Source organism: Mytilus californianus, unplaced genomic scaffold (genome assembly GCF_021869535.1).
Source record: "Mytilus californianus isolate M0D057914Y unplaced genomic scaffold, xbMytCali1.0.p SCAF_1, whole genome shotgun sequence".
Classification (NCBI taxonomy): Eukaryota; Metazoa; Mollusca; class Bivalvia; order Mytilida; family Mytilidae; genus Mytilus; species Mytilus californianus.
Genome location: NW_026262581.1, coordinates 82595664 through 82607371, shown reverse-complemented (window position 1 = coordinate 82607371; position 11708 = coordinate 82595664).

Sequence of the window (11708 nt, the reverse complement as noted above, 5' to 3'; positions counted from 1 at the left end):
TAAGATGCTTTATTTGTAGAACTCTAAGCCACGCTTTTCCATATTTATTATTTAAGCGTATTTAATTTACTTTATTCAAAACATAAAAGTTGAATGGCTTCAGTCAGCTTGTTAGAGCAAAGGAAATGCACACGCAAAAACATGAAATATTATTTCCTTTCTAACAGTACAATTCATTGTTCTTGATAGTTCAACAACATTAGATGTGGCTTCACCCTAACGTAATAACAGTACACACAATGTGAAACATCAAATGAGATTAACGAGGCGCATGTCCCTTGTTTTATTGCTACAATAACATCTAATTAGGGACTTATCATTGTTTACCTGGGAGGGGGGGGGCTGGTCATTTTGAAATGAAACATACAAAATTTCTTGATCCCCCCATAATATTTCACTATTTTTATTTGATCCCCCCGTAAAAACATTTAAAAATTGTGATCCCCCCTCTAATAAACATGCCAAAATTTTAACATGCAAAACACGTATCATGTTATTTCACGAAAATATTGAAAATGAAATATTCTCAGTGTATTGAGTCCAAAAACACATTTGAGTGTTTGAATAGCTTTTTCTGACTTTTTTTTCTAATTTCCTATATTGGGCTATTAAAGAAAACTTTATCCTAAGTAACTCTGTCAAAAATATGCATTAAAAAGTAAACTTTTTGAAACAGTAACAACACATTATTTACTTAGAGGGATCTATTATATGTCCCTCTCTTGAACGCTGCTTAAACTTAAGTTTTACATAAGGCCTTATTGAAACCTCCATTGAGTCGCTAAACTTTTATATGGATAGTTTATGCTTACAGCTTGAACAATTCAGTTACTCATTTATTGTCACATTTCATTCATAAATGTTTGATAGTGATGTCTTACTTAATTGTATATGAATGGTGTTAAAAATATATTTCGATTTGACTGTTGTAATGTTCTTCTTGACATTTTGTCTCCGTTGAAGTATGTGAACTACTTATTTCTATGTGCAAAAAATATTGATCCCCCTACATTGAATTTATAAAAAAAATTGAACCCCCCCTTTTCCACATACAGAAAAAAACTTGATCCCCCCTGCATTTTGACCAGCCCCTCCCCCCTCCCAGATAAAAAATGATAAGTCCTTCAACACCTTCAACTTTGTACACGCGTCAGACTATACAATTACACGCGCCAGAATATACAATCATTGTAAATAGTGAACACCTGTTGAAAACTCAAGATTGTCATTAATTTCCTTTAATCTTCAATCAACATTAAACTATTTATAAAGTTAACATGATAAATATCGTTAAATGAGGCAATACACAAAATAAAATGATGAAAAATATTCACATTAATGTTTTCCTCTTGTTTGATTTCAGTTCTTTGTATTTCACAATTTGTGTCTGTATTTTCTGGACAATGATGCACAAATAATGCATTTTGCAAGTTTATTATATAGTGCTATTGTTCTAAAACACAAGTAAAATTAATATCATAATACGACAGGGTAAACGTAATACTTGCTGTTATACATAATAAATAATAAAATATCACAAATAAATGTAGCAATTAGATCTATCAGAGACATATAATACAATAAATTATGTCTCTGGATCTATGTTTCAATTTTTTTTTCTATATTTATTGATAGAGTATTAACTTTCTTGTCGCTAAAATTGTTTTCTTTTGCATATTCTCTTAATATTTATTTGGAATAAGAAATTTTAATTAAAAAAAATGTTTTCTTGTCGCTAATTAGTCTTCTTGTCGCTTCTTGTCGCTAAAATTATTCTTCTTGTCGCTTCTTGACGCTTCTTGTCGCTAAAATTCTTCTTGTCGCTAATTAGTGAGACCGAATGTATCAGGTGATCGCCAGTCATGTGACTTAATATTGTAAAGTGATGATTTAGTCTATGAGAAGTTTTTTTTTATAAATACGTTTCTACTTTATAATTTTAACAGTAACAACTGTTTAAAACCTTTAAAAGAAATTATGATTGAAAACATGATTATCCCATAATTGTAACCTGAACGAATTTAATTAGGAACAAGGTGAACCTGTCATTGATTGTTTTGACATCAATTAGACCCATTGATTGAGGTGTGATAATCCGGATTAACAGCTAGAATCAAACAATAATAAAAATTATGAGATTTTAACAATTTATTTCAGCACTAATTCATAACATAAAATTAAATAATTCAAGAAAATACAATTTCGTATTAATTACGTATTCCGTACGGAATTCACCGACATCGGTGACCATTAAAAAACTTCCAGTTTAGTCTTCCTGTTTGCCAACAGGCAAACGACAAACATTAACTTGTGGGTTATAAAAAGAAGGTAACTATTAAAATTCTTTATTCAGCTACAATAAATTCTTTCAATGATATTAATCATGACTTCTCATTAATTCCTTGCCGAAAAAAATCACGCTCAAGCAACATTTTACCGATTTTGGAGGTGTGACTTTTCCGAAAATGTCTATGTGTATTATACGATTAAGAAACTTTTTTTTCTCAAGTTTCTTGGACCATAAAGGGGGTGCGCACAATACACAAATGCGCACTATGCATACCAAAAGACGGTACTAGATGTACAATGTTAAATTCTGGAGCCTTCATAATAATTGACAACAGTATTTGGTTGAAAAAAATATTATTTTAATTATATGAATAAACGACTCTTTTACATATTGACAAAATTTCCACTAGTGAAAACTATACAATTATTATATACAAAATTGAGTCTCAAAGTTCAGAGGATTATTTCCTCTCAAAGTCCAGCAGAAAAAAAAGGATTTGGTTTTCTGTTGTAGGAAGGCGTTACAGTAAAAAATAAATTAGCGTTGCAAGAGGTCCTAATTATTTAGACTAGTTATCCTATTATACAGTTATTGACTTTTGAATAGGTTGATACAATGCTTTATCAACACTAGAGATACGATATGCACCGAGGCATACAACCTAGGGTGAATGTCATATCTTTTGGGCAAGGATCTGGAAATTTTTGTAGACAATTTCGGTCATTTTGAGATGTTTGAAAAGTTGGTGCCCCTTTTCAAATTGTCGATATCAACTTGACTATATTCATAGCATCAACGAACATGGCGAACTTGTATTGCTGTTTCATCGCATTTACTAAGTAAATGTCTTACCATTACCATGAAGGACAGTTTAGGGAAGGCAACAGTCTAAAATTAAAATGATTTTAATGACTCAAAAAGTCTGGGGTTGATAAATTATTGTATCAACTGATATCAAAAGTTAACAATTGTTTTATTATAAGACTTTTTTTGTCTATCTCCAGTTGCTAACTTTTATAAGATGAGATATTCAATAAAATTTACACAAAAAAAAAAATTAAAACAGAAAAAAATAAGAGAAAAAAAACATGAATTTGCATGACATCATAACCCTACGTCATTGACCTTGTCTAGAAAAATAACTTTTAAGTTACACGTTAGCTGTTCCAAATCTTATATTAACCTCCTATGATATTTCCCACCTTCAATATAATGTTTTATCAAAGAAGATTCCTTAAGTTTTTAGCCAATGAGAATAGAATTTTTTTTGAGTCATAAATGATATCACTGCCGTAGCACACGGTACGGTTGGTACGGTTCCGACCGTGCCAATTTTAACTGCAGGTACGGAAAACCGTATAAAAAAATCAAAATATAAAAAAAAATATGTTAGAATATTAAACAAATCTATACAATAAACATTTTACATTTACCTCTGCCTGTTTTCTGAAAGAAAAAAACGTTTCTCAACATTAAAAGTACAGAGCAACGTCAATGTACATAACCGCAGTACCGTAATCGGTTTATTGATTAGCAATTAATTATTAATAAATCGGAATGGTGCTATTGTTTTTGATGCTGTTGCGAATAATTTTTGGTGTTGTCATTGGTTCATGCTCTAATCTGACACAGACTGAATAAACTGAAATGCCATGATGGATAATCTGAAGAAAGCTATAGCCAGCAACAATCGCCAGCTAATTCGGCAAATCTCCACAAATGTTGCTAGTTCTTTAAGTTTAACGCTTCAGCTTTGAAAAATTCACGGTTGAAGAAGCCAGCAGTTTTTCTTTCAATGAATTGTCGCAAGTTTTGATTCCAGATGATGTAGATACAAACCTCATAGCAATCAAAACAACTGGAAATGGTAATTGTTTATACAATGCCATATCCTTAGGTTTTGCAGGTAACTGATTTATGTAATTACCATATTGTTCAAGCTATTACTGATAGATTCGAACAAGAAGACTTTAACATCTAGTTGAATACAGAGAAGGTTCTTCTAAAAATGCATCAAGGGCGTGGATTTCAGTGAATAATTTAAGTTAGTTTGCCAGTTTCATCAAGAAGATTTACATGAAGCAAATCTTCAATGCCAGTTAAGGCTATTTGCAACTGTCTTTGAACCAGCAACACCTAGAGAAAATATAGTCCTTGCAGATATCATCACGTTCATAAGAGGAATGACACTAAGAGAATGAGTTTTGTTGTCAGAAGTAGTTTCAGGTCTTGAAACTAGTTTTAGTCCTGTCAGCAACAAATGCAACAAGCGGAAGGTCGTAACAGGATAGATTAAACGATCTCATGGTGCTGCATGTTCACAAAACAAGAACAGATAATTTGGACTTGAAGAGTATAGCAAGCAAATTTGCATTCAAAGAATATATGGGAAAAAAACATATTTGGAAAATTTCAATAAAGTCAGTCTTCATAACGTTTCTGAACATGATACGTGTACTGATTAGGGGTTTATCATTTTTTACCGACAAAAGGGGGGGAGGGGGGGATTCCGATTTCTTGGGGTATCAAGGTTTGTTTTGGATAGGCAAAAAAATGTAAACTTATAATAAAAATAGACAAGAGGAATAATATTCCTTATTATTCTAACATGAAGAAAAGTTTTCCTTTTTGCAAGGGTGATTTTGACATTTTTAATCGAAGTAAAATCAGAGATGGGGAGCTCCCCCAACCACTACCGATAAAAATGATTAGTCCTTCGAAATCTGAAATGTGATTTCTTTAAGAATTGAATGCTTCTTTTTGAAATGGGTTGTAAAGCGTTGACCGAAGTACATTTTGTATGAAGCGCTTCATTCTAAAAATGTGCGCACGGTCAACGCTTTTACAACCCTATAAAATTACTAAAAGAAGCATTCAATACTTATAATTACATTTTTTTGCTAGGATCATGAAAACGCAATTGTTATCAAGTTTTTCCTTTTTTTACCTGTGTACTTTATTGTGTAAGTGTAACAGTGGTTTGATTCCGCCAGTGTACTTTATCCGGAGGAAGAAAATCACCAGTGATTTTTATCCACCAACAAAAATTCACTAGGTTTTTCTATCCGGTCCAGTGTAAAACATCCACCAGTCATTATATGGTTTTAAAAAGAATTTTTTTGAAGGGAAAATATATATTAAATGTGGCTTAGTAGTTTTTAGTGTATTTGAAACTTGCATAGTTGATTTATGTAAGGTGGAGAGTTTTCATCCAAGGAATGTTCACACTAGTGTTTTTATACCGGAATGATTGCACTAGTTATCTTATACCGGGATTAATTACACTAGTGCTTTAGATCCATACATTGATGAAGTGATTAATACTCAGTTTAAACACACGATAACACAATAATGCTTATTAACAAATAAGATTTAACACGATAATTTTTCTATGCAAATTTATAAAATCATATGCTTTTAAATTGTCACTAATTGTAATATTCATATTTATTGGATTGCCGAAGTTTTTCTGTGTATTTGCTTTTCGGTCGACTTAGATATAAAATCATATCTTCTATGTCGATATCAAAGGATGCTTCTATAATTGAAACTTTAAGTAAGAACAAATCTGCTCTTTAAATTTGTTTTATATCAAGTTCAATGTCCTGATCATTGATAAAGTATTTTGAGTTATAAAAATATCCTCCTCATCATCATCAATATTATTTACTGGATTGACTCTGGTTAATTAAACTGGTTCCTTGAAAATCATTCTATTTTAACCCATTTATTTATGTAAACAATAAACCGGTCTAATATAAACAAAACAACGATATCAAGATCAACGCTTTCACACTATTTACATCCAATATTCTCTAGGGAAAAACAGTTACCCGGAATAAATACACGGCGGAATGAAAGTACGCTTACATAAGCTCGTGCCATCACATTTTGAAATGAAGGTTAATTTCAGAATGACTCAAGATTGTTGTTAGCCAATCAAAATAACGTATTATAATGAAACATACATGTAATATAATTATTATGTAATAAAGTTTTCAATCAGGAAAATTACAAAGCCACCAAAATGTTAAAAAGGTGTAATGGAGTAAAAAGAAGAGTCGACAACCGAAGCGCTATCCATAAAAGAATCGCGATCAGTGGACAAAAGACAAACCAGGGAACAAATAAGACACACAAGGACAAACAACACCATTCAACATTGAAAACTAAAAACAAATAAGTCTTGCAAGTCACCCGTTGTCAAAAAAATCAAGGTAATTGCGCCAAGCTCTCCAGTAAATGTGCATATGACAAAATCGTACACAATACATATAGACAAGATACAAATTATCAAGAAATACAGTGCTTTAACTCAGTTCTTCATCTTGACAGTCGCTGCTTGATTTTCACAAATTCATATCCTACAAGGTCATGACGACCCCCCTAGTATCAACTTTAGTGGTTGTCTTGAAAGTTCACATTAAAACATGTTAACCCCGTCGCAATTATGCGCCTGTCCCAAGTCAGGAACCTGGGGCCTTCGTTTTTCTTGTATTGTTTTCAATTTTAGTTCTTTTGTGTGTTATGGAGTCTAGAAGGGAGTGCATTCCTCTGAAACAGTTTACATCATTGTTTCTGGGCCGGCTCCAGCCTACCCACGTGTGTGGTGATTCCCGTCACCGTTCTTTCAAGGTCCATGGATCGTCCTGGGCTGTATTGTTTTGACACATTCCCCGTTTCTATTCAATTTTCTATTCACTATAGCTCAATAGTTGCTAGCCGCACTATTGTTTTAATTTTTAAAAAATACTAAGATTTTATAACAAATAAACTGTCAGAAATCCCTTATAAATCATGAACTTTGCGCAATGATTTGTGGTGAAGTGGCGAGGTATAATATGACAGTGTTGTTCTCATTCACCTATCTTGCTATGTAAATTACACAACTACAAAACCCGCAAGTGATTGGAATACAGACATTCATATTTGATTTTTTTCAAGTTGTGTAAAAAATGCTGCTTTTTAAAAATAATTTTTGGTGCCAGGAAACACCTAGAATGCAGGATTTTAACACTATTAACCCCAGAGCTTATGGGGTCCTTGAGCGGCCCCAAGACCCCTTGTCGTAATGCAGCCTCGCTATGCGAGGCTGGAGGGAAGCTTCGTGTCCCTTATTTCTAATTTGCCGAAACCGTACCATTATTTTTTTTTAGCATGCTACGCCTATGGATATAATAAACTCTAATGCGGTGACTGTATATCAAAGTTGATATAATAGAGCAACATCATTAACAGATCAGGAATGAACTATTTTGTGCCCTGAATAAAATACAAAATTTAAATGCAGAAAAAGTATTTATTTTTCTCATTGCTTCACAGTGATTCTATTGAGAACAAATGATTTGCAAAGAATATACGAAATCAACGTTAAAAAAACTGCAAGTTAATAATTTTATGCCCGAGACTCATTCCAAATATCCAAGGCTGAAGCTATACAAAGACCAGTACATGATTTATACATATAAAGACATGTTCACAGTAAACAACATCGGAAGTCAGTAGGAACTCCCATAAAAACAGATAAACAGATAAAAAAAAGCATTAATCACCGGAATCACACGCCTACATTGTTCTTCCCTCAGATTGAAAGTGCTAAAACTCCCGCATTAAACAATCAAAAATATATATAAGGAGACATGTGATATACATCAATAACATAGCAGCCCAACAACATAGTGGTCATCTATTCTTTTGATTGGCATCTTTAGGTCATATAGCTCTTAACGTTTCTACGTAATTAGACATCCCCGACTTTCAAATATTTGGATTAGAGCGTTCCTGATGAAGGTAAATCGAGAAAAGCGCTTCTGACGCACACCATTTATGGAGTGTTATATTCATCTAGATGTTACTTAGCAATCGAAAAGTAAATAAATTCTTTGAACATGTCAATCTTTTAACATATATTTCATGATTTTAAAGAAGTAAGGAAAGCCACTTTTTTTGCTTTCATGTCGATTCGGCCCCATATTTAAAGTCGATCCGGCCCCAATATAAAAAATATTTATAAGGAATGAAAATAAAGATATATATGAATTCAGTGTAATTCATAAATATTTATTAATTTTGTTATAATAATATAAAAGGTGGACGGTAAAAAGTTGGCCTTTCACGAATCATTGAATATTAAATTTTCATAAGATGAGACCTTTATTTAAAGTTTTTTTTTAAATTTATATTGAGATTTCACATTCGGAATATAATATTATTTTTATATAAAATATTTGAATTCAAATCAAATTAACACCTGAAATGAATACGGATGATTAAGCAGTATAAAACAATTATGTTGATTATGTTTTTATATTACAAGTTTTCAAGACTATTGGGTATGCATAATTATAATAAAAACATATAAAACAGAATTTAGTACCATCGACATTAATCAGCAGTAATTAGTATTTTTCTATTGACTGTGATATTAACAAGTCTTTCAATGGGTATTATTACAAAATAGTTAAAGTTTTTTAAAATTTTAATAACTTTCTTAAACTATTTTGGATTTGTACCAAACTTGGACAGAAGCTTGTTTATGATCAAAAGCTAGTATCTAGAAGGAAATTTTGTTAAAATTTTGTACCTGTTTATCCGTATTTTACTTATAAATGGACTTAGTTTTTCTTCCAGTTAACATTAAATACAGTGTGCAGTTAAAGTTTTTAAAACATTTATTAGATTCATCAACTATCCTGGATTTACACCAAACTTTGACAGAAGCTTCTTACAATCAAAAAATAGTATTTAAAGGAATATTTTTATTGATTTTTTCCCTCATTTTTGTTGAGCCTGCGATTAACAGCAAAAGTAGGCGAGACACTGGGTTCCGCGGAACCCTTACGAATTTTTTTCATACAGGATGCAAATGTATCATATTTAAATTGTCATTGGCTCTCGTTTATCAAACTTTCGAGTTGGAATATCGTACTCAGACTAAGAATTTAACCAATCAAAATAGTGGACTTGGTGTTTTGAGTACGAATTTTGTACTCCAAGTACTGAGTATAGTTAAATGACCGAGGTGCTCTCATTTCGTTCTTGGTCGAGTAAAGGGCATAGTTAAAAAAACAAACTATTTGCAATGTGTTCAGCATTTTATGTAACTACAGAGCATCTTTAGAATTACCATCTATTTATGTAGTCTAAGTGTTTGGTGTAGCGTTTTGTAAACTGTTGTTTGTCTCTACGCCGTTAACTACAAAGCTTCTTTAGAATCACCATCTATTCGTGTAGTCTTAATCTTTTGGTGTAGCGTTTTGTAAACTGTTGTTTGTCTCTATGCCGTAAACTACAAAGCTTCTTTAGAATGACCATCTATTCGTGTAGTCAAATTTTTGGTGTAGCGTTTTGTAGACTGTTGTTATTCTCTTCGCCGTTTTATCCATGGTTTTATCGGTCTGTCTTCGACTTGTGAGTTTTTATGTACCATTGATATATTCTGCCTATTTTACAACTCACCAGTGAAATGTCGTTTTTTCAAATATTACACAACATAGTTTTTTTTCAATATAACGTATCAGTAAAATACTTTTGTGGAAAAAACCCACTTAAAAAGATATCTTATTTAAGAATCAAGAATTGTCGTTAAAAGCAACCATTATCGTAGAATGGCGAATTTTACAACCAGTTAGTTCCTTAATAGTTTGATAAGAAAAGATATGTACAGAAATATATCGTGTTTCTGCATTCGCATGTAAAAGGATGGAAACAGACAAATCTATCATAGATTCGTCGTTTCTTGTTTCTAAAACTTCATAATATTATTTATATATATGCATGCATTTGTATATATTAAAATCCCAACTACCATATAAGGTATGTATGTGTGAACTATTGTATGTATTGTGTTGTCCTAGTGTGTCTGCACGCACTGTATACAATATGCATGTCTTTAATTTATTATGTATGTCAGTTCAAAAGCTCGTTCAGATCTTATGTTGTATTGTTATTTGAATTGGCGACTTAAAAATAAAACTTATTTGATTTGATATTTGAATCTTGTATACAAATTTAGCCTTTCTAGTGAAGTGTTTTCATTTGTTTTTGTCAAGCCTTCGACTTTTGTCGAAAAAGCGAGACATAGCGATCCTACATTCCGTCGTCGTCGTCGGCGGCGGCGTCCACAAATATTCACTCAGTGATTAAAGTTTTTGAAATTGTAATAACTTTCTTAAACTATCCTGGATTTCTACCAAACTTGGACAGAGGCTTGTTTATGATCATAAGATAGTATCCAGAAGTAAATTTTGTAAAAAAAAAAATCCGTATTTCACTTAAAAATGGACTTAGTTTTTCTGCAAGTTAACAATACATTCACTCTGTGGTTAAAGTTTTTAAAATTTTAATAACTTTCTTAAACTATCCTGGATTTGTACCAAACTTGGACAGAAGCTTGTTTATGATCATAAGATAGTATCCAGAAGTAAATTTTGTAAAAAAAAATCCTGTTTTTCCGTATTTTACTTATAAATTGACTTAGTTTTTTTGCCATTTAACATTACATTCACTCTGTGGTTAAAGTTTTTAAAATTTTAATAACTTTCTTAAAACTATCCAGGAATTTTACCAAACTTGGACAGAAGCTTGTTTATGATCAAAGCTAGTACATGTATCTAGAAGGAAATTTTGTAAAAATTTATTTCCTGTTTTTCCGTATATTACTTATAAATGGACTTAGTTTTTCTTCCAGTTAACATTACATACAGTCTGCAGTTTTAGTTTTTAAAACATTTATTAGATTCATAAACCATCCTGGATTTTTACCAAACTTGGACAGAAGCTTCTTACAATCAAAAGATAGTATCTAGAGGAAAAGTTTTAATAATTTTTCCCCATTTTTGTTGACATAGCGATCCTACATTCCGTCGTCGTCTGAATTAAGGGATAAATCATCAAACAATGTAAAAATTACCTTCTTTATCATTTGTTCTTTCAATCAATTTATGTTTCAACTCTTTTATAAATCTATAGATTTGATTCCTTACTGTATTCATTTTTACAAGCATAACTTTTTTCGTACATTTCAAACGTTTTATTTCATTAACTGTAAATCTATTATGTGCATTCCCCTATCACACTGAAAACATAGATAACAGCAAAAGTAGGCGAGACACTGGGTTCCGTGGAACTCTTACAATTTTTTTTTTATATTTCAGGTGTAATACAACTTCAGCTGAACTTAACCCATCATGCATTGGAAACGCAACATTCATTACAATAACTGACGTTCTAAAAGATTTCGGGATTGACTGTCCTTATTTTTGTTATATAGCAGGTCTAGGAATCTTATTTATAGTTTTACGTGTGTTAGGTTATTACGTTATGAAATGGAAACGGTAGACGACAAGTAGTGATAGTGTTTTTTTTTTATATTTGGACATGTAAATAAAGAAATAATATTATTACGAAAATATTTTTT